Source organism: Zonotrichia leucophrys, chromosome 3, assembly GCF_028769735.1.
Source record: "Zonotrichia leucophrys gambelii isolate GWCS_2022_RI chromosome 3, RI_Zleu_2.0, whole genome shotgun sequence".
NCBI classification, from domain to species: Eukaryota; Metazoa; Chordata; class Aves; order Passeriformes; family Passerellidae; genus Zonotrichia; species Zonotrichia leucophrys.
The window spans coordinates 106,305,751-106,328,018 of NC_088172.1; the positions used below are offsets into that span (position 1 = coordinate 106,305,751).

General features: G+C 46.4%; 2 long non-coding RNA genes across 4 annotated transcripts; both read left to right on the forward strand.

Annotated features, from left to right (window-relative positions):
- Positions 1 to 826: 826 nt before the first annotated feature.
- Positions 827 to 1,772, forward strand: LOC135445063 (uncharacterized). The gene is made up of 3 exons (XR_010439456.1): positions 827 to 964; positions 1,343 to 1,406; positions 1,647 to 1,772. It is a non-coding gene; the product is annotated as an uncharacterized LOC135445063 (long non-coding RNA).
- Positions 1,773 to 3,088: 1,316 nt separating this feature from the next.
- Positions 3,089 to 12,409, forward strand: LOC135446201 (uncharacterized). Of its 3 annotated transcripts, XR_010439703.1 has the most exons (5): positions 3,089 to 3,144; positions 3,689 to 3,755; positions 3,833 to 4,967; positions 11,802 to 11,894; positions 12,035 to 12,409. It is a non-coding gene; the product is annotated as an uncharacterized LOC135446201 (long non-coding RNA). The 3 variants fall into 3 exon arrangements; XR_010439702.1 differs by lacking the exon at positions 3,089 to 3,144 and having other exon boundaries at positions 3,571 to 3,755; XR_010439704.1 differs by lacking the exon at positions 3,089 to 3,144 and having other exon boundaries at positions 3,571 to 3,755; positions 3,833 to 4,914.
- Positions 12,410 to 22,268: the final 9,859 nt, after the last annotated feature.

The following is a 22,268-nucleotide window of genomic DNA, read 5'->3' on the forward strand; positions in this document are numbered from 1 at the left end:
ATTTTGCTTTTTGCTTGGATGTAAACTCAGGAGTTGAAAGGAATTTGGGAGTGAGAAGGGACATTTCAGAAGGTGAAGAAGAAAAAGAAGTTGTTGTTGTTACAGGCCTGGCAAAATCTTTTGTTCTAGCTAATAAAAGAAGTTAGTTTAAATAAAAAAAAGAAAAAAAAATGTAGTTTTTCTTTACCTGACTATTATATTCATTGGTGGTATATGGTGTGTTGTTTTATTTCTTGGTATTATTAACTCAGTGTAAGTTGTTTTTTGAGTGAACTAACTTTCTGGATGGGTTGGTTTGTATTTGAGACAGGATTGATTTCTATAGGTTTCTTTCATAGACTTCTGATGGGTATTACTGGGGTTTTGGTTTTGTTTACTGTATGCATAAACATACAGATTTGGTAGGGCCAGCTGGGCTGCTGGAGTTTTGAGTGTGAATTTATTAGATGGCTTTTGTTAAACACAGAATAATTATGTAAGGTAACAGCAAATTACCCAATTACCCAATTTATCTAGCTATGTAACCTTACCACAAAGTTTTATATTTTGCCAGTTTTCTGTTCTTCTGCTCCAAATAGTTGCAAAAAAGAAAGCACTGTTATTTTTGTGAAGAGTTTTCTTCTATAACAAGCCCTTTACTGCCCTTGAATCTGAGTCAGAGAGGCCAAACAGTTGCAGCTGTTCTGAGGGCTTTTATACCTGGTAGGATTTGCCCCCTCCCTTTTCCTGGGTGCCATGGGAACGAGAGGCGGGCACAATCGGGGGTATATTAACCCCAGCCTTGGCCGAGGGGCTTCATTCCCTCTCTGGGATGTGCTGGGGTAAGAGCTCTCCTTTCATTTCAGTGAAGAGGCTCTTTCAGCTCATCTCAGCTTGTTTCCAGCAGGTGTTTCTGGGCATCTAAAGCACCAGAGGCTTAGAAGAGACTGTGAAGAAAACAGCATGGAATACAGGGAATATTTAGGTTTGTGATTTTGGGTTTTGTGTTTAGGAGTGGTAAGGTGCTTTGGTAATTTTTGGTTTTGCTCTGGTTTTTTTTGGTTGGATTTTTTTGGTGGAATTTTTGGTTTTTTTGGTTTTCTTTTTGCGGTTTTTTGTTGGATTTCCTTGCTTTTTTTGATTTTTTGGTGGTTTCTGTGTTTTCTTTTTGTTTTTGTGGGGATTTAGGTGTTTTTGATTTTTTTTTTTGTTTTGGTGTGTTTTGGGTTTTTTTGTTTGTTTGTTTGTTCTTGGGATTGTTTTTTGGTTTTTTGGGGTTTTACTTCGGGTTATTTTTTTTTTAATTGAGGAGTGCAATTCCCTGACATTCCAAGCTGTGTCAAGCACAACAAATTTTCAGCAGATTCATCATGTCATAAGAGGGATCTGCCCAGTGTCCAAGATGATGTTTGAGATTGAGGCTTCAGGTGAGTTGAGGATTGTGAGTGGGAGAGGGAGGGTGAGCAGGTATCCAGTTAGGAGTTATTGTGGTTGGGGGGAGGTTTGAAGGCAGCAGGGTGAGAAAGGGTGTTTGTTTCTTTATTTGAGTGCTTGCCCCCCCAAGGCTTCTCAGAAGCCTAGCAGAGGCATTCCCATGTCTTAGAGCACACAGAGTCATCCACTGCACTCACAGGAATGCCATTTAACTTTGCCTTTCTCTAACCCAGGTGCCACCCCTAATAAAGGCCACAGCCTTGGAATCAGGATGAAGCTGGAGCCTGAAGGAGCCAGGCACACTCAGGAGAGGGCAAGTAGCTGCCTTACAGGGATTTGGCCCACAAAACTCTAGACTCACACTTTGGTTTTGGTTTTTATTGGTCAGCTTTATTGTAGCTGACCAAGAGGCTCAAAGGCCATCACAAGGCCCTTCAAGGCAGACTCATTTCAGGTGCAACGTGGGTCCACATCATCGATCATCCAAAAGATAATTTGGGGCCCACGGCCTGGAGATGAGAGAATAGTGGGTTGGTAGTTCTTGGGGCATATTTTAAAAATTAGCAAAGGGAAAAGCAAACTCCTCCAAGGGCCTCTTAGGACAGCTAAAGGGAGAGGCTCTACTTTTGATGGCAGCTTTCAGGTGGGCAGTGCAGAACAGCTCTGGTTTGTGTCGTGGTTTCCGGTGTGCCGTGTTACCTAGTGTGTCTTTGGGGTCCCTTTTGCCTTCTTCCCTCGAGGCCCTCACCACAAGCATGATGTGTCGTGTTTGATGTCCCCGTTTGTCACGTTCTGTGTCACGGGTGTCTGCACACATATGGGTGCCAGAGCTGTTCTGCCCTGCCACATGGCCAGCTGCAATAGGAGAAGTCCCGGGGACTTGGAATTTGTACTGTGGGGTGTAGTTGGACTCTAGATGGGACTTGTGGATGGACACAGGATATCTGGAGCTCTTCAGTTGTCCTGCAACAGTGTGACTCTTGTCCTAACATTTTTTTCAGATTCTCATGGGTTAAATCTGGGCCAGAGGGCCCCATCCCGTGTGAGGGGATTCCCCCGAGCAGGTGAGGCCCCATTTGTCTGTGCAGCAGAAGTGTACATGGTGACTCTGTTAGAGCTCTGTTCTTTGTCTTTCTTTTTAGGAAGTGAATCTGAATATTAGCAGTCAAGGTGAGCAGTGGGGAGAAGTGGTTGTTATTGCTCAGCTCTCAAGAACAACACTTTTTTCATCAGATTCATCGTGTCTCAAGAGGGATCTGCCCAGTGTCAAGGATGATGTTTGAGATTGAGGCTTCAGTTGAGTTGAGGATTGTGCGTGGGAGAGGGAGGGTGAGCAGGTATCCAGTTAGGAGTTCTTGGGAGGGGGTTTGCAGGCAGCAGGGTGAGAAAGGGTGTTTATTTGTTTATTTGAGGCCCCCCCCACAAGGCTTCTAGCAGAGGCATTCCCATGTCTTAGAGCACACAGAGTCATCCACTGCACTCACAGGAATGCCATTTAACTTTGCCTTTCTCTAACCCAGGTGCCACCCCTAATAAAGGCCACAGCCTTGGAATCAGGATGAAGCTGGAGCCTGAAGGAGCCAGGCACACTCAGGAGAGGGCAAGTAGCTGCCTTACAGGGATTTGGCCCACAAAACTCTAGACTCACACATTGGTTTTGGTTTTCTTTATTGTAGCTGACCGAGAGGCTCACAGGCCATCACGAGGCCCTCTGAAGCAGACTCATTTCAGGTGCAACGTGGATTCCCATCACCGATCATCCAAAAGATAAGTTGGGAGCCACGGCCTGGAGATGGGGGCGTAGCAGATTGGGAGTTCTTGGGGCGTATTTCAAAATTAGCTGAGGGAGAAGCAATCTTCCCTAAGGGCCTCTTAGGACAGCTAAAGGGAGAGGCTCTACTTTTGATGGCAGCTTTCAGGCGGGCAGTGCAGAACAGCTCTGGTTTGTGTCGTGGTTTCCGGTGTGCCATGTTACCTAGTGTGTCTTTGGGGTCCCTTTTGCCTTCTTCCCTCGAGGCCCTCACCACAAGCATGATGTGTCGTGTTTGATGTCCCCGTTTGTCACGTTCTGTGTCACGGGTGTCTGCACACATATGGGTGCCAGAGCTGTTCTGCCCTGCCGCATGGCCAGCTGCAATGGGACAAGCCTAGGGAGTTGAAATTTGTAATGTGGGCTGTACTTGGGCTCTAGATGCTATTCCTAGATGGACCTAAGGTGTTTGCAGCTTGTGAGTTATCCTGGTGGTGTTTGACACATGTTCTAACTTTCTTTCAGGTGCAGATGCATTGCATCCATGGCAGAGGGTCAGAGTTAGCAGGTGCCGGGCATTCCTAGGAGCACGGTGAGTAGCAGACTGGTGGGGTTTTGGCCGATGTGGTGCCAAGATCAGGCACTGATGTTTGGTTCTCTTTAATCTAGCTGTCTGAGAGACACCAGCCTGGTGACAGCAGGACCTTCCCAGCTGACGAGGTGGCCTTTCTTTGTACCTGACACGGACTGGCATCCCCAGATGTCTGAGAGATAAGTAGAGGGCTATGACCCACAGAGGGGATGAAAGCAGGGTGCTGGTTTGGGAATTACTGGGAGGGGTTTTTGAGTCCAATTTGGAGGTGGGGGGTATCCATGAAGTGGCCCCTTAGGCCCCATAAAAGCCAAGTCTCACTTTTGATCACAGTGCTGAGGTGTTCAGGGCAGAGCAGTCCCGGTGTGTCTGGTGTCACTTGTCTATTGTGCATTATGTGTTGTTTGTGTATCTCCTGTCTTTTACCTTAGCACATTGAGGGGCCTGTCAGAAACCTCGGCATCCTTTTTAGCATCGGTGATCTCTTCATTCCTTGGCCTGGCACCCAGGCCAGAGATGCGATTCTGATACCTGTCTGAGCTCCCCAGTCAAAAGTTCTCTCTTTGGAAGCATCCAGTCAGATGTCTTTTCAGGTCTTGTTCTGAGCTGTACGGACAGCTGTGCCCCATCTGGATCCATTATGGTGGATTAGGGCTTGAAAGAATGTGATGGTAGGTAGAGGATTCTGACTGTAGTAATTTCAGGCATCCATCTTTGCAGTTCTTGGAATCAATCATTCAGTTAGCATCTTCTTCCTCCAGTGTTCTCTGAGCCTCATCAGCTCACCGTCAGTTTGAACTCAGTCATCTCCTTTTGCATTCTCTCAGTCCTTGCAGCCATTTTCCTTGCCAAGAGATTTCTGTTCCTGTTGTGTCCCCGTTGTGTGTCCTGTCCTGTCTGTCCTGTGTCACGGGTGTCAGCACACATTTGTGCCGGGGCTGCTCTGCCCTGCCGCATAGCCTGGTGCAATAGGAGAGGGCCCGGGTACTTGGAATGTGTAATGTGGGGTGTAGTTGGACTCTAGATGGGATTTGTAGATGGACACAGGATATCTGGAGCTCTTAAGCTATCCTGCTGCCCTTTGACTTTTGTCCTTTCTTTCAGATGCGCCTCCTCAGGTGACTGCAGTGGTTCTATCTGTTCCATCTTCTCAAAGTGTGTAAGGGTCAATAATACATCTTCCAGAAGTTATCTCCAGTCCTGGCTTGTGTTGTATGTACCTATACCGTGTGTGCCTATGTTGGATTATACTGTGTGTACTCACATTCTGTGTACCTATGTTGGCTTGTACTGTGTGTACTTACACAGCATGTAAGTGCGTTACCCTATATTGTGTATACTTACGCTCTGTTTACACTTGCACTGTTTACCTCAGCCTATATTGTGTGTACTTTTATTGTACCACTTACGATCAGAGCTGCCCTGCCCTGGCACGTAGTCACAGTTAGGTAGAACAGTTATAAAAACTTTACTGTTCATCTGTCTTTTGTGAGATTTTGGGTAGAAAATTTATTGGTCCAGAGTGGGGTCAAGTCCTAGCCACTCTTTAGCCACTTCCTGTCCTCTCACAGGGCGCCGAGGCTGCTGATTTTCCCAGGATCTGCCATTTACGTCAAGGAGCAGCAGCCAGAAGATGTGTCACAGCACGTTCTTCACTGTCTCAGGTAAGGGCCGCAGCGAGCATGTAAGTCAAAAGGGTGTGTGAGCATGTGTGAGGGCACGTGGCTGTGTCTGTCTGTGTCTGCTCGTCTCTGCATGTGTGGGCACATACACAAGGTTAAATCCAGTCATCATATGACTTTTGCTTTTCAGGTTTTGCAACTCATTTTTAAATTTAGAATAAAAAAATCCCCAGCCGCCTTCCCCCCCCCACCCCGCCTGTTTTTTTTTTTCCTTAGGCTAGAAAAGACCCCAAAAAACCCAGTTAAAAAACCCATCTTGGGGTATTTTTCTGGGTTTTTACTCGACCAGAACCAAGATGGGCAAGAAAAACCCAGAAAAAAAAGCAGAAAACACCCAAGATGGGCAACAACAAACCCACACAAAAACCCAGGAAAAAACCTCAAGATGGTCAAGAAAAAATCAAGAAAAAACCCAGAAGTATCCCAGAAAAAAAACCTCAAGATGGGCAAGACCAAACCCAGAAAAAAAACCTTAAAAACCCCAAGATGGGCAAGAAAAACACAGAAAAAAACCCCCAAGATGGGCAAGAAAAAAACCCAGAAAAAGCCCCCAAGACGGACAAGAAAAAAACAACAAAAACCCCAGAAAAATCACAGAAAAAAACCCCAAGATGGACAAGATGAAAAGCAAAAAAAAGCCCAAAAAATCCCGGAAAAAAACCCCAAGATGGACCAGAAACAACTCAGAAAATAAAAAGGGAAAAAAAAAACCAGGGAAAAAAACCCCAAAAAGGGCAAGAAATAAGCAGAAAAAATCCCAGGGAAAAAAGCCCAAGATGGGCAAGAAAAAACCAGTAAAAAACTTAGAACAAAACCCCGAAGACTGGCAAGAAAAAACCAGGAAAAACCCCAAGATGGGCGAAAAAAACCTGTCGTAAAAGGTGCCGTAAAGCGCGACTGTCGTAAAAGCGGCCGTAAAGCGCGACTGTCGTAAAAGGCGCCGTAAAGCGCGACCGTCGCAAAAGGCGCCGTAAAGCGCGACCGTCGCAAAAGGCGCCGTAAAGCGCGACCGTCGTAAAGACGGCCGTAAAGCGCGACTGTCGTAAAAGGCGCCGTAAAGCGCGACCGTCGCAAAAGGCGCCGTAAAGCGCGACTGTCGTAAAAGGCGCCGTAAAGCGCGACTGTCATAGAGACGGCCGTAAAGCGCGACTGTCGTAAAAGGCCGTAAAGCGCGACTGTCGTAAAGACGGCCGTAAAGCGCGACTGTCGTAAAAGGTGCCGTAAAGACGGCCGTAAAGCGCGACTGTTGTAAAAGGCGCCGTAAAGCGCGACTGTCGTAAAGACTGCTGTAAAACGCGACCGTCGTAAAGACGGCCGTAAAGCGCGACTGTCGTAAAAGGCGCCGTAAAGCGCGACTGTCGTAAATACGGCCGTAAAGCGCGACTGTCGTAAAAGGTGCTGTAAAGCGCGACTGTCGTAAAAGGCGCCGTAAAGCGCGACTGTCGTAAATACGGCCGTAAAGCGCGACTGTCGTAAAAGGTGCCGTAAAGCGCGACTGTCGTAAAAGGTGCCGTAATGCGTGACTGTCGTAAAAGGCGCCATAAAGTGCGACTCCCACCACTCCTGCCATTCCCATGCCGTTTCTTGCTGCTCCCCCACCCCCGCGGGCCCCGCCGCTCAATTCCTCCCGCCAGCGTCACTGTGGCCCCGCCCCCCGCGGTCCCACCCTATGGGTGATCCCACCACTTCCACCTTTGCCTGCCCGTTGGTCGCTGCTGCCCCGCCCCCTGCTTGTCCCACCGCTCAATCCCGCCTACCTACGTCACCGTGCCTCCGCCCCCACCACTTCCTCCCGCCCCTCGTGAGTGCAGCCACTGCTGCTTCACCCCCGTCTCCCTCGCCCCCTTAGCCGACACAGCAGGGCTGTTGCTGCCCCAAGTCCCGTTGCTGCCACTGCATCTCTCCAGTCCCGGCTCTGCCGTTCTCGCCTCTGCGGTGCCGAGCGTGCCTGGCGCGGTCACACTGCCTCCCCAGAGCACCCTATGTTCATTGCTGCGGGAACCCTGCCCCCCCTTCCCGGGCGTTCAGCCCACCCCGAGCTGCCCACGAGGCCCGCGGCAGGGCAGACACTCAGGGCTGACCCCGTCCTTGCCGGTGTTCTGGTGCAATCCCCTGCTCTTGGCACAACACCACTTGCGCTGAGACCGGGGCGCCCCAGCCCGCTCAGCCACCCCATACCGGCTCCACGATAAACCGCTGGCTGGGCCTCTGCCACGCTGCCGCCACTCCAGCCCGGTCCCCCACCAGCGCCGAACCTGCCGGCCGGGCCAGCAGCCACCTCAGCTCTTGGCGGCTGCACGCCGCCCTCCAGCCGCCTCCCGCCACTCCCCCGGGATCATGTCCTGCTGACAAGGCCGCCCTGCCACTGCCCGTTGTAGCTTTCTCGCTCCTGCCGCTGCCGCCGCATGGCGGGCCGAGCCACGCCTTCTCCACCGCAGCCTCCCACTTCAGAGCCACTGCATGCCGCTGTCTGCCCACAGCTGGCATCCCATTGCCCTGGCATGCCGCTTCCACCACCACCGGGTCTATACACAGCACCACAGCGGGCAAAAACTGCAGCGCCTTGCATGCATCCTTCCGCGTCTCTCCCTCTGCCGGAACTTGAGGAGCTGGGCATGGCCGCATCACCGAGAGATCCCTCCGCAGTGCGTAACCCTGCACAACCAATACCTGATATCCCTAAAAAATCATAAGAAGCAAATATGACTGCAGGGAAAACAAGCTGGAGAGAACAAAAGGTGGTATTGTTATCCTTACCCTCTGTTAGAAACATCCACTGTGCTTTGATGCTGGTAGCTGCCAGGGGCTTGTTAGCTCTTTGTAGGCAGGTGTGGGTGTTCACTTGTAGGTTTTTTCTCTGGACAAGTCAATTCAATCTTTGCTAAGCTTATATTTGCAGATTACTCTCTAGCACAGTCCAGCATGACATTTTTGAATGTTGTAAAAAGAAACTATGTTACTTTGAAATTGCTAACGATGAGAAGCTTTAGGGAAAAATAAGATTTCAGTGTTGGGAGATGTGAGAAGAATTTTGTGGGGATGTTAGACTGAAATAAAGCACACTTGAAGCTGGACTGGCACGCTGGCAGATCCCCTATTAAAGAGTAGTGCTTAAATTAGCCTGGGGGTTGCCCATTGTTTCTGTAGAAATCAATGTTTCCTGGTCTTCAGAAGTAAGCTGCTTTGAAAAGCTGGAAGGTGCAGTATACTGACAATCCCCGTGCTTTGGATTAAAAGTAGATTTCAGAAGGGTGATAGGCTTTTGTCTTTTCCTAGAAGTCGATGTAATCCTATCGAGGAGTTTTTAATACTGTGTTGTCATGTCATCCCTCAGAGCCCTGTCGTACTAATCGTCATACAGATACAAAACAAAATATCAGACCCTGTCCCAACCACTTAGAGCGTAGAACACGATTTCCTCGGGCTGTGTGCCATCGGTACTCACCACGGAAGCGAGCCGGGGATGTTGCAGCTGTTGGGAACAAACCGCTTCTCGTCACACAGAAATGGAATTCGGACGACGCCTCGGCCAGCCCCTCTCTGCCGTCGTCTCCTGAATCTGCAGCAGAGCAGTTCCAGTCCGTCCGGGTACGTGTAATCCAGTTCCTGACGATCTGAGCACACGGAGCAGCGCTCAGCTGCTGTGGGGGGCTCAGGGAAGGCAGAGTGTGCATTGTCATCTTCCTGAACCTACAGACAAATCAAAGTGAGAAGCCACAGGGTGGAAATCAGTCGCATATATGCTAAATAAAACTTGCAGATTTTTTAAAGAATTGTTTCTGCTTGTTCTTTGTTGTGCTTCTGTGCTTAGAAAACATCCCTACAAAATCAGTTCAATTCATCAGTTGAACCTTTGTTTGCAGACCCTCAATGAGCAGAATTTGTTGCAGACTCAGTGCACGCTGCGCTGGAGTGTGAGGAGCTCATGTGTGCTACTTTTTGCTTTAGGACGCTCTAAGGTATTTATTCTTTTTGGGATACATGATGAGAATTCCCAAGAGAGGTAGTTATAAGGTATGATGTTGGGAAAAAGCCTGTGTGGTTGGAATGTTGTTGCTGTCAAAAGTTAATTTTTTCTTAGCCAGTAGTTAGCTTTTTGCTTTATTTTTGTGGTAGCAGTATTTTATTGTTTAAAAAATTGCTTCAAAATAACTTCAGTGGCTGGCCATCGGTACCTTGGTCAGATTTGCCTATTTGCTTGTAGCTAAAATGTTCACATCTTGTTTATCATTCTATTTAAGAAACTGCTGCCCAGCCAACTAATAACTGAATATCTATCTGTCTGGGACAAGGGGAGAGGATTTAGGTAATGTCTTTGTTTCCAGAAAAAAGTTCCAGTGTAGTTTCTAAATAGAGGAGAGGGGAGTGAAGACTCGGGGCTCTGATGCCATTGGGGCACCCCAAGGTCCCCAGGAGAGGAAGCCCCACTGGGGTGCAGGAGCAGGTGTGTTCTCATGTAATATAGAATAAATTATAAATATAAACATGAAAATTATCATCATGAAAATATTTTTTAAAATAGCTAAATAAAGCGGGGTTTTTTTATTTGTCAATAGGCAGGGTTTTGATTATAAAAATTATAAATACAAACAATATAAATGTAGAAATCTAAGTATAGGAATATGTAATAAATAAATACAGATATATATATAAAATTTAAAAACAAGAAAAAATTAGTTGTAGCAGTAGATATGACACATAATATAAATAATAATTTAAATACATTTCTAGAACTTTACATATATTATATATAATTATTAATACACTGCATCAAAAGAAACTATAAATATAAATGGGAATATAACTATACTAAGTATAAAAATATTTCAATCTCGTTTAAAAGAAGGTGGTTTTTTGTATTTATTTGCTTAGAGACGGGGTTTTTATTTGGAATAATAGAAGTATTATAGAAGTATAAATCTAAATATAGAAATATACAATCTATAGAGAAAGATATTTGTAAAAACACGAGCGAACGACGCCTCCTTCGGCCGAATGGAACGAGCTCAGCCGAAGCAAGGCGAGACCGGCCGAACCTGACGGCCTCGAGCGAACCGAGGCCAGGCTTGCGAGGCTGCCTGAACGGAGCCGAGCTCAGGCGAACCGAGCCCGCTGCTCTCGTGCGCGCTAATTAGCGCGAGTGCGGTCACCGCCTAATGAGCCCCTGTGCCGCCCCGCGCTCCCGGTCGTGTCCGTGCGATGGGCGGGCCGCCCGCGGGACGCGGCAGCAGGAGAGCCCCGAGCCGGGCGCGTTTAACGTGAGGCGGCGCCGCTTGCCCGCCCTCAGGGAGCCGAGCCGAGCCGAGCCGCGCCGAGCGCACAGAGCGGCTCCGAGTTCGGCCGAATGAAGCCGAGCCGCGCCGAGCGCACAGAGCGGCTCCGAGTTCGGCCGAGCCGCGCCGAGCGCACAGAGCGGCTCCGAGTTCGGCCGAAGCGAGCCGAGCCGCGCCGCGCCGAGCGCACGGAGAGGCTCCGAGTTCGGCCGAAGCGAGCCGAGCGCACGGAGAGGCTCCGAGTTCAGCTGAATGAAGCCGAGCCGCGCCGAGCGCACAGAGCGGCTCCGAGTTCGGCCGAAGCGAGCCGAGCCTTGCCGAACGCACGGATTGGCTCCGAGTTCGGCCGAAGCGGGCCGAGCCGCGCCGAGGGCACAGAGCGGCTCCGAGTTCGGCCGAATAAAGCCGAGCCGCGCCGAAGAGGCGCATCCAGCCGAATGCAGCCGACAATAGCCGAATTTAGCCGATTACAGCCCAATTTAGCCGAGCACTTAAGTTATTCTGCAGCCCTTTGACTTTTGTCCTGACTTTTTTTCAGATGCACCTCCTTAGGTGACTGCAGCAGTTCCTTAGGTTCCATCTCCTCAAAGGGTACAGGGCTCAAGAATTCATCTTCCAGAGAGTTATCTCAAGTCCTGGCTTGTATTGTATCTGCCTATGTTGGCTTATGTTGTATGTACCTCTGTTGTGTGTACCTATGCTGGCTTATACTGTATGTACTTATACTGTATGTACCTATGTTGGTTTATACTATATGTACTTACATTGGATGTACCTATATTGGTTTATATTGTGTGTACCTGTGTTGGTTTATACTGTATGTAAGTGTGTCACCTTATATTGTGTGTACTTACGCTTTGTTTACACTTGCACTGTTTACCTCAGCCTATATTGTATGTACTTATATTGTACCACTTACGATCAGAGCTGCCCTGCCCTGGCACGTAGTCACAGTTCGGTAGAACAGTTATAGAAATTTTACTCTTCATCTGTCTTTTGTGGGATTTTGGGTAGAAAGTTTATCGGTCCAGAGTGGGGACAAGTCCTAGCTGTCAGATAGCCACTCGTTGACCCTTCCTGTTGTCTCACAGGTCCCCGAGGCTGCTGATTTCCCCAGGATCTGCCATTTACTTCAAGGAGCAGCAGCCAGAAGATGTGTCACAGCACGTTCTTCAGCGTCTCAGGTAAGGGCCGCAGCGAGCGTGTAAGTGGCAAGAGTGTGTGTGAGAGCACGTGGCTGTGTCTGTCTGTGTCTGCTCGTCTCTGCATGTGTGGGCACATGCTGAATGGATTTAACCTTGTGTATATGACTTTTGCTTTTCAGGTTTTGCAACTAATTTTTAAAGTTAGAATAAAAAATCCTCAGCCGGGTTATATTGTATGTACTGACATGGAATATACCCATGTTGGCTTAAAACCCAGTAAAACAGACGATGATGGGCAAGAAAAAACCCAGAAAAAAACCCCAACAAGATGGGCAAGAAAAAAACCCAGAAAAGAACCCGAAGACGGGCAAGAAAAAACCCAGAAAAAAAACCCGAAGATGGGCATGAAGAAACCCAGAAAAAACCCCCAAGATGGGCAAGAAAAAACCCAGAGAAAACCCAGAAAAACAATTCCAAGAAGGGCAAGAAAAGACCCGGAAAACACCCAGAAAAAATCGCAACCAAAGTATAAATATATAAATGTCTTTCAAATATAGAGAGAATTGTTAAATTATTTAAAATACAAAATAACAGAAATCAATATCTGCATATAAGATCCATAATACAAGTAATACTGTATATATCTTATTATAGTGTATTATAGGAAATAGATATAAAATTGATATAAATGTATTTATGTTTATCATATCTATCATTTGTTATATATTACACCATATTGATATACTATAAGTTTTTTAAAGCAGTTTAACATAAAGGGGGGTTTTGTTTTTTATTTGGCAAAAGCAGGGGTTTTAGTACAAAAATGATAAATACAAATAATATAAAGGTAGAAATCTAAGTATAGAAACAGATCATAAATAGCTAAAGGCTAATATAAAATTAAAAATATAAGATAAAATAAGTTGTAGCAGTAGATATGGTACATAATTTAAAAAATAATTTATTTCTATTATTTGAATAGGACACATATTATATATCATGATTAATATAATGCTTAAATATAAACTATAAATATAAATGTGAATATAGTCATGCAAGCTATAAATATAAAAATATTTCAATATAGTTTAAAAGAATAGAGCTTTTTTGTATTTGTTTAGTTAGTATGGGATTTTTATTTTAAATAATTAAAATTACATTTCTATCATGCTTTTAACATAGAAATATACAATAAATATAGAAAGATTTTTTTAAAACCACAAAATATAAATAAATAGAAACAGTAGGAATACACAGAATATATTTTATAAATTACATGCTACATCAATGTCCACTATAAATATGCATGTGAATATAAATACGAAAAATAGGAATATCAAATTGATTTTAATAGGATTTTAAACCAAGGCGGTTTGTTTGGTTCTGGTCGGGTAAAAGACAGGTTTTTGGCATTTATTTCAGAGCAGTTTTTGGCTGGGGTCGCCCCTGTTCTTTTTTGCCGCCTTCGCTGCCCGCAGCCCCGAGGCGCGCTGCGCCCCCGGCTGGGGCGGGCGGCAGTGCTGCCGCCTTGTGGGCAGAGCGCGGTACTGCAGCCCTTCGCCGACAGGGAGTGGGAGTGGCGTGTCGCGGGTGTCTCGGACTTTTCGTTGACCTTCTCGAGATGGCGGGGAAGTGGAGGACCCCGGTGGGTGTAAGTGAACTGCCTGCATGGAACACCGACGTCATGGCGGCCCGACAGATTTTTCTGTGGCGTTTGAAGCGTAGCCGACACATGCTGTGGGCTCATCGGCGCCGCGAGCGGGCGTATTTCTGTGGGTTGGCGACAGGCATCTGGGTAAACCTGCCCTCTGTTTGCCGGGGTCCTCTCATGCCCGCTCTCCCGCCCTCAGCAAGCCGAGCCGGGCCGAATTGTTCCGAAAAGAGCCGACTTGAGCCGAAGAGCCGAGTGTGGCCGAAAATTGCCGAGTTTACCCGAAGAGCCGAGTGTGGCCGAAAATTGCCGAGTTTACCCGAAGAGCCGAGTGTGGCCGAAAATAGCCGAGTTTACCCGAAGAGCCGAGTGTGGCCGAAAATAGCCGAGTTTACCCGAAGAGCCGAGTGTGGCCGAAAACAGCCGAGTTTACCCGAAGAGCCGAGTGTAGCCGAAAACAGCCGAGTTTACCCGAAGAGCCGAGTGTAGCCGAAAACAGCCGAGTTTACCCGAAGAGCCGAGTGTAGCCGAAAACAGCCGAGTTTACCCGAAGAGCGAGTGTAGCCGAAAACAGCCGAGTTTACACCAAGAGCCGATGATAGCCGACTGGAATCGATAGCCGAGGGTAGCCGACACTGGCCGCATTTAGACAATGCGCCGAATGTGACCGAGTTTAGCCCAAGCGTGCCGAGTTGGGCCGAAGAGCCGAACCAAGCCGAATTGAGCCGAGTTTCTTTAAACAGAACCGAACGACGCCGCAGCGCTCTCCCTGCAGGTCTCCGGGGCACACGGCAGGGGGCGCTGTGCCTGCAGTGCGCCGGGACAGACGGCAGGGAGCGCTGGGGCTGCAGTGCGCCGGCGCACACGGCAGGGGGCGCTGTATAAAGTAAGTATAAAATATCAACTCTCTATAAGAAGGAATAAAAGCTCTATGTCATGTGCAGCAGTAGAAAATTTCAGGCTCCCAGGGAATAAATAGTTTTCTTTACATCATTTTCGTTTTGCAGTTTTGTTTTACTCCCAGGTAGCCTGAAAGTTTCTACTGCTGCTTTTTTATTCTAAAGCTAGAAAGGAAAACCAAGATTAGACATACAGGGAAAGAAAGAAAGAAAAGGAAAACAAGAAAATAAGGAATGGAACTGAAAGGAAGAAAGAAAGAAGGATAGGAAGGCAGGAAGGAAGGAAGGCAGGCAGGCCAAAGAAAAAAAACCAAGGAGGGCAAGTAGAAAGCAAGGGAAAAAAAAAAAAAAAAAAAAAAAAAAGAAAAAAAGAAAAAAAGAAAAAAAAAAAAAAAAAAAAAGAAGAAAGAAAAAAAAAAGGATAAAGACTTCGAGATGCGCAAGAAAAAACACAGAAAAAATCCCCAAGATGGGCAAGAAATAAACGAGAAAAAATAAAACAAGATGGACGAGAAAAACCCCGATAAAAGAAAACAGAAAAAATAATCCCAAGATGGGCAAGAAGAAACGGAGACAAGAACCCAAGAAATGCCAGAAAAAGTCAAGGAAAAAGGGAGGAAAAGCCCCAAGAAAGAAGGCAAGAAAGAGAGGCAATAGAGGCACAAAAATGCAAGAGAAAACCCCAAGAAATGCCAGGAAAAGGTACGAAAATGGTTTTGCCAGGTGCGATCAAGGTGAGCGGGTTCAGTCTCAGGTACAGGAGATGAACAAGTGTCAGATTAGCTCGGGGCACTGCTGTGCAATGCAGCCGTGACAGGATTTATGTTTAAATATAGTTTAAATAAATTGGGGATTGTTTGGCTTTTATTGGGGTATAGGCTGGAGATTTCATAAAAGGTATAAAAATAGAAATCCAATTATATCCTATATATATCGATATCGATAAATATTTAATATACGTAAATATAAGTAAAAGAAATATGTTGTGTAAAAAGAATATATCTATTATTATATAAAAAGGTATTCTCTCCAATCTATAAGATATCTATAAATATAATAAATGAAAATTACAAATGTAAATGTGAATAGAATTATGACAAAAAAAATTATTTTTAAAATTTTAAGTGTGGTTTAAATAAAGGGGTGTCTTTGGTTTTTCTTTCGTTAGAGGCAGGGGTTTTATTTTAAATAATATAAGTACTATAGAAATCTAAATCGGCATAGAGAAATATGTAATAAAAATCTAAAGATGTAATACTAAACTATGAATTTAAAAAGAAGTAGAAATGGAAATCTATGTAAGTAACATGAAGAGATGTAATATACAATATAATAAATATTATACAGTAATATAAATTCTAAATCTAAAAGCGAATATAAATATGACAAATATATGATGGGGGCTCGGAGCAGCCCAGGTGCGAGTGTGAGGATGATGGGGGGCTCGGAGCAGCCCAGGTGTGAGTGTGAGGATGATGAGGGGCCGGCTCCTGCCGGGGCGAGGCTGTTTTAAGGGGAGGCTATGCCTCAGCTCCCTTTTGCATGGAGCTGCTGAGTGGAGGGGTTTATGGGGCGCTCCCGGCGCTGTCTCACGGAAGGGCTGCGAGAGCTTCTCCCAGGGTCGGCGGGAACACCTGGATTCGCGCTTGGATACGTCCAAGCATCGCTTAAAGGAGGTGCCGAGGGACGAATCTTTGTGCCGGGGAGCAGCAGCCGAACAGGTGAGCCCGTGTGGGTTTGGAGTGGGGAATTTTGTCCTTCCCCTTTGCAATTTCATCTTGCCAGTCCCTCCCCGCTTCCCCAGGAGCAGAAATGGAGCTTATGAGGACGAAAGGGATTAAGGAGAAGGAAGCAGCTCCTCTTCTTTTATTGTCTGCGTTTGAACTGAGGGGATCCCTCTTCACTTGTGGTTTTAAGGGCGTTGATTGCAGGAAAAGCTGCCTTTTCCAGGCTGTTGGGGGTATCCCGGGGGTGACAGGGAATCCCTGCGTTCTATTTGAAGGGGAATGGGAAAAGTATTCTTGTGGTGTTATGGGTTTGGTTTGAAGGCAGCCACCCCATTTTCAGCACCCTAGGGTTTAAAAGGAGGGGGCAGCCGTGGTGTCCCTCCTTTTCAAGGGTTTGAATGGAGGTGGAAATGGCCCTTTCCCATCAGTCGAAGGCTTTCATTTGAGGAGCGCCCCTTCTTTTGTGCTCTCGTAGGGGACGAACCTGAAGGGGAGAAGACACTTCTTTGCCCTTGTTGAAGGGAGGCGAGCCCCGCCTGCGGCGTCAGTTTCGGGGTTCGGTTGCGGGAAGCTGCAGCTGTGGCAGCGTTTGCAGGGCTGCAATGGGGCCGTGCCGCTGCATCGGAGGGCGCTCGTGGTGGCCGCGGCCCGGGCCGGAACGTTGCCGCTCGGGAGCGGCGCTGGCACGGCCCGGGGAGCTGCCGGGGCGCACGGGGGATTTGGCGCGGCCGGGCCGGCCAAGGGCGGCGGTGGCGGAGCCGCGCCGGGCCGGCCAAGGGCGGCAGAGGCGGCGCGGGCGCTGCTGCGGCGGCCCGGGCGGTGCCGGCCGCTCCGTCCGCTCCGGGCGCGGGGCTCGGGCGCCGCCGCCACCCCCGGGCCCGGTGCCGGCCCCGCCGGGCAGGGGCAGCGGGCGCGGCTCTCCGGGCCGGCCCCGCGTGGCGGAGGAGCCGCCGGAGGAGCCGCCGGAGGAGCCGCTCTCCTGCCGGGAGCCGCGCTCCGTCCGGGGCCGGCAGCGAGCGCGGGCTTCGGCTGCTCGCAGTGCTGGCGTGGTGCCGCGGTTCGGAGGCGCTTTGAAGGCATTGATTGCATCGCTGTGTTCGGTTCTCGGTGCCGGTGGGGTTGATAAAGGTTCGTTTCGGATTGGGTTTCGTAGTCGGATATGGTTTTTTTGCCGGGGTATTATGTTTAGAAAGGCGCGCAATGGTTTTTACGGGTCGTAGCGCGAAGCAGCGGTTCGGATTTTAATTCTGTTGAGGTGGCTTTTATTGGCGTGAGTGGGTAGTGTTTGTTTTGGTGGGCTTTTGAGGTAGCGTCGTGTCGTTCATAGCAGCGGGTTTTTAATCTCGACAATTGCATGTGTGTTTATCGTCTTCCAGGGCTTTTATTTATTTGGTTTGTTTGATTGTAGTGTATGTTTTATGGTTGCGGGTAATATGGGAGACATTGTTTATGGTTACGTTTGTCTTTAGTCTTTGTGTTTGTTTCTAGGTGTTATTTTTATTTTGATAGCTTGAGGCACTATGGGTTTATTCAGTTGGGAATAATATTTTTGTTGCAGATTTAAGTTTGTTTGGTTTTTGGGATTATTCTTGTTGGTGGTTTCTTCATTTTCTTTTTTGTTGTTGTTGTTGTCTTTTAATGTATTTGAGTATGGTTTATCAGGGTTTTTTTTGGGAACATGGGTATTTATATGGTGTTTGTTTTTAAAGAGTTTTTTACTAGGGTAGTTAATTTCTTAGTTTTTAGCGGTTGAGATGTTTTCCATTTTGTTAATTAGTTCGGTTTTAAAAGTTATTTTTACAGAGGATTGTTTATTCTTTGAGTTAGCGTAGAGGTAGAATTTTGTCGTTTTTTTTTAAGTAACGTTCAGTGTGAGTGGCACTGTCTGGAGTTTGGAAGATTGGTTTGATTTTTCTTTAGTACCTTTTGTAATTTGCTGTGTGTGTTTCTGTAGGGTTTTCTTTTGTTTTGGTTCCATTTTTCGGTCGTGATGAGAATTGTTATTGACAAGAGTGTTCTTTGTTTTTTCTCTGACGCTTGTTTGGCTGTTGGAGGTGTCTCGATGATTTTGGAAGATATTGGTGAGAGCTGAGCAATATTTGATGTTGTGCTGTGGCCATTGCCAAGCACCCACACTGTGCAAATCCCACAGGTAAGCCAAGGACCTTCTATTAGTCTCAAGCTGGCATTTTTTACAAGCATAAAAATTCTGTTTTAAAACAATGTTCATTCACCTGTTTTCAAAGGCTGCCAAATGGGCACATTGCAAAGAAGAGAGAGAGATGGTGTGACATTCCAAATTAAATTCCTGCCATCTGGGAGGAGAGTAATGGCTTTCAGCTTAGCAGGCCAGGAGGTTCATAAAGCAGCCCAGAAGTTTGACAGGGCATTTCTACCTTCAGGAGCAACAGAATTTTACTGGTCAACTTTGAATGATCTTCTGCTGCATTATAATGCACCTGCCAAAAGGTTTAACTAATGTTATGTTTTCTGAGCATACACATATTGACTTTTCTTATAACCTTTACCAGCAAAATCATGCATGAAAGCTCACTGAACATACGCTAAAAAATTTTCAAAAAACACTCTACTCCCTTTCTTATATCCTACACACTTGTGGCATATTTAGCAAAAATATTTGTGGCTGCACAGCATTTTGATAAATGCCCAAGTGTCAGCATGAAAGCCTAGTACAAAAAAGACCCAATGTGGGGGTTGCCTGTGGGCTGACGCACAAGGTAACAGTGGCTTAACAAACTATTGTGAACCTATCTGAGACATCCATTTGTGGGGACACCTTCCACAGGAGCACATAGGAGATGGGGAGGATGGATCAGCACACGGATATTGGGAGATGCTTGGTGGACATGCAGCAGCATGTTAAGCTGCCAAAGCATGATTTTGTGTCTGAGCCCAATTGCATAACCCGTGCTAGGTTAATGTGCAGAGGTTTTCTGAAGCCCATCTGCTTATATGAGTATAAGGTGGTGATGTCAGGTATTAAACATCAGACAGCAGCTCTAGAGTCCTTTTATCTTGTCTTCATATTACACTGTGTGTAGGGACTCCATCTGCAATGATGACTTTGCCTTGTTAGACACACAAGAAAGCCCATGGGGGCAGATGACAGTCCCTGGCTTAAGGGACTTGAACAAAAGAGGCAAAAAGGCAGCAGGTGGAATTGCCTCATCTAACTTCAACCATTTAAAAACAGCTTGGAGCCTGGTTAGTTACTTAGGCCCTCTTCAGAGACAAATAATCTTGTACTTGGAGGGGACATTTTTCTCAGCTGTCTTAGACACTGCTTTTACCTGAGATGAATGTCTCTTCCCCCAGGTTCTGTAAATATAGGAAGAGCCCAGAGAATTATCTTGACACCCAGCCCTTGCAGGACTGAGAGTTAGGTAAGATATCTCTACAAGCAAAAACATGAAATGCAGACATTACCCCCATGCAGCTGACAGAGAGCTGGGCACAGGGATAACACCATCAGCTGCCAGGGAGATGTGCACTTGTCCCAGACCTGAGCCCAGATCCTTTGAGGAAAAAAGCTTCAGGTTGTTCTTCTAGCCCTTAGGGCATGGGAAAAGGCAGTTCCACAGAGCTGCAGGAGCCAGGTCTCCCTCTCACCGTGGAGCTTCTTCTGCCACTCAGTCCTCAAGCGGAGTCACAAGAGTCCCTGCTGTGCCTGCAGTTCTCTGTGAAGGATTTCCCATTTCACACACCAAATGCATGGTTGGCTCCCCATGAGCAGAATAATTCATTATGTTTAGTAAACCAGGAGCTCAGATGCATAATGCTAACCACTATTAACCATGGATCAGTTACTAAAAAACAAGACAGTTGATTTCAAGAAAAAGAAAGAATAATGAGTAACTGCAACATTACCTACAATTAATTACCGTGATTGTCAGTTACAAACAATTACAAGCCATTTTTTTGGTTTTAATGTCACTGTTGATGGCCACTGTTGATGCTAGCCATGCTGGGAACTCCCTAAGCCATGTGCTGCCTTGTTCACTGCTTTGTGGACTCACATTCAGGGAGCCATTTGGTCTGCAAACTTGCTAGATTGTCTGTAAACACAGTGAAAGGAGACAGGTATTGCATGAAACTCAGAGAGTGCACCTGCATGCTAATGAGTTAAATGTCATGACAGAAACGCAGGACCAACAATTCATGCTGCCCTTTAGAAAGGAGGAGATTTACTTCTGCAGCATTTCAAACAGAAAAATATAGTGTAACTTCTTGTGTCAACACTTAATTTATTTTGTAACAAATAACTGGTGTATTACTTACACTTCTCGTTTAATCCACAGTTCTGCTTTTCACAGGTTCTCCCTGCCCTAGAGGTTCTGTACCAGTCTGATTTGTTAAAATATTTGCTATGTGAGGTTTCTATACACTTAAAGTTCCATAACAATGAAGACGTTTGTATCAAGGAACAGCTTTCATTCCCCTCCAAATACCCCCAAGTTATTTATTTTGCTATTTTTGGTTTTATGTTACCTCAGACTAAAGGGATTTCCAGTATCAGTAAAGAACAAACTGAAGACAGTATGAGCTATAATGCATATAGCTTCTTTTTTTCTTTTTTAATCTGCATTGCACCCGTGATAAAAATCAACAATGCCATTAAAATAAGGGCTAAGATTGCAGTCAAACTTTGATACTCCCACTGAAGTTAGGAATTACAGCAACACAGAGCACACAAGACACGCATCAGTATAAATGGAGCTGTGGATTACAGCATATGACATTGCAGCTTATTTGCAAGCTGATTTCAGATTTCTGCAATGCAGATCCAAAGAATCAGAAGAGAAACTTTCTTTTACTCCTACAGTTTGAGTCTGATTCACTCTGGCAGTGATTGAGAATTATCATAAGATGGCTGTTTGAGCATCCATGTAAAATGAGATGGATTTAGTTTATTTACGTGGTGGGCCTATCCTTCATAACTGATGATGTGCCTGCAGCACAGAATAACATCTCACAGATGATACAAACTGGTTCTGATGGGTGAATTTCTAAGTTTTTATAATACTGTAAAAGAAAGGACTATTCTCCTCAAGCTTCATTCATGCATAACCTCAGAGGACTTCAGTTATGTTTCACCAGCAAATGCCATGGAAACATCACCGTGCCTGTCAGGTTAGCCTGTCCCACCAAAGCCTTACACAAAATGGAGAGGGCAGAGAAGTGAAACTATCTAATCACCCATCCAGCTTGATGCTTAAGCCACCAAGCCATTCTTCAAAAATAACTAGTGTAAATTCTTACCATTTCAGTTTAAATAATGTATTACATGTGCCCCATCCCTATGTGGCCACTGTCTCCTAATGCAGGTTTTGGAAGGGCAGATCCAAGCCAGACCTTATAGAGCCAGCAGAATCCAAGTGCCTGAGCAGGTTGTTTTTTGTCTGCCCTTCAGTTATCATGTCCTCTTCAGCTCACCATTTTCTCTCCAGGACCACACCAAGCCCCGGATCTCACAGAGAAGTGCAGTTTTGTTAGATAGCTAAATGGCCTTTATCCCAGCCATTTTCCTTATTTCATGAAGGACAAGAGAAGGCACCAAGAACCTTTACAACGCCACAGAGACAGTGACCCTGAAGTGCAGCCCAGGCAGAGCTGAAGCAGAATGTCCACCTGCTCTGGGAAGGCACCATTTCCCACATGGTGAAACAATGGGCAAAGGAAGTTCATGACCACTGGCCCCACGCTGGCTGTTCTACAAGAGGTGGAGACTCCAGGACGGGTCACCTTGCCTTTGCTGTGCTTCCTCCCCTTCCCTCCTGGCACAACAGGGGAAGGAATGGGGCAGGGTATAAATATGAAACTAGTTTTCCTAGATCTTTTCATAGTACTTTCCATATGACTAGTCCATGGCGCCCCCATCCATCCTATGCTTCCATGATGTCTGAAGCACTTCTCTTCTGGAAGGAGAAAAGAAAGGGGAAAGTTCTCAGACATTTCTGAGGTTCAGACACAACTTGTTGTAGCACATACTCTTTCTGCTACATTCAGATTTCAGAGGACAGAGAATTTCCAGCAAGCAGAGCCCCATTTTGCTCCCTTTGCTGTGAGGGGAGGGAATTGTTGAAGGAAGCAAAAATCTCATCTCTGCTCCTGAGAG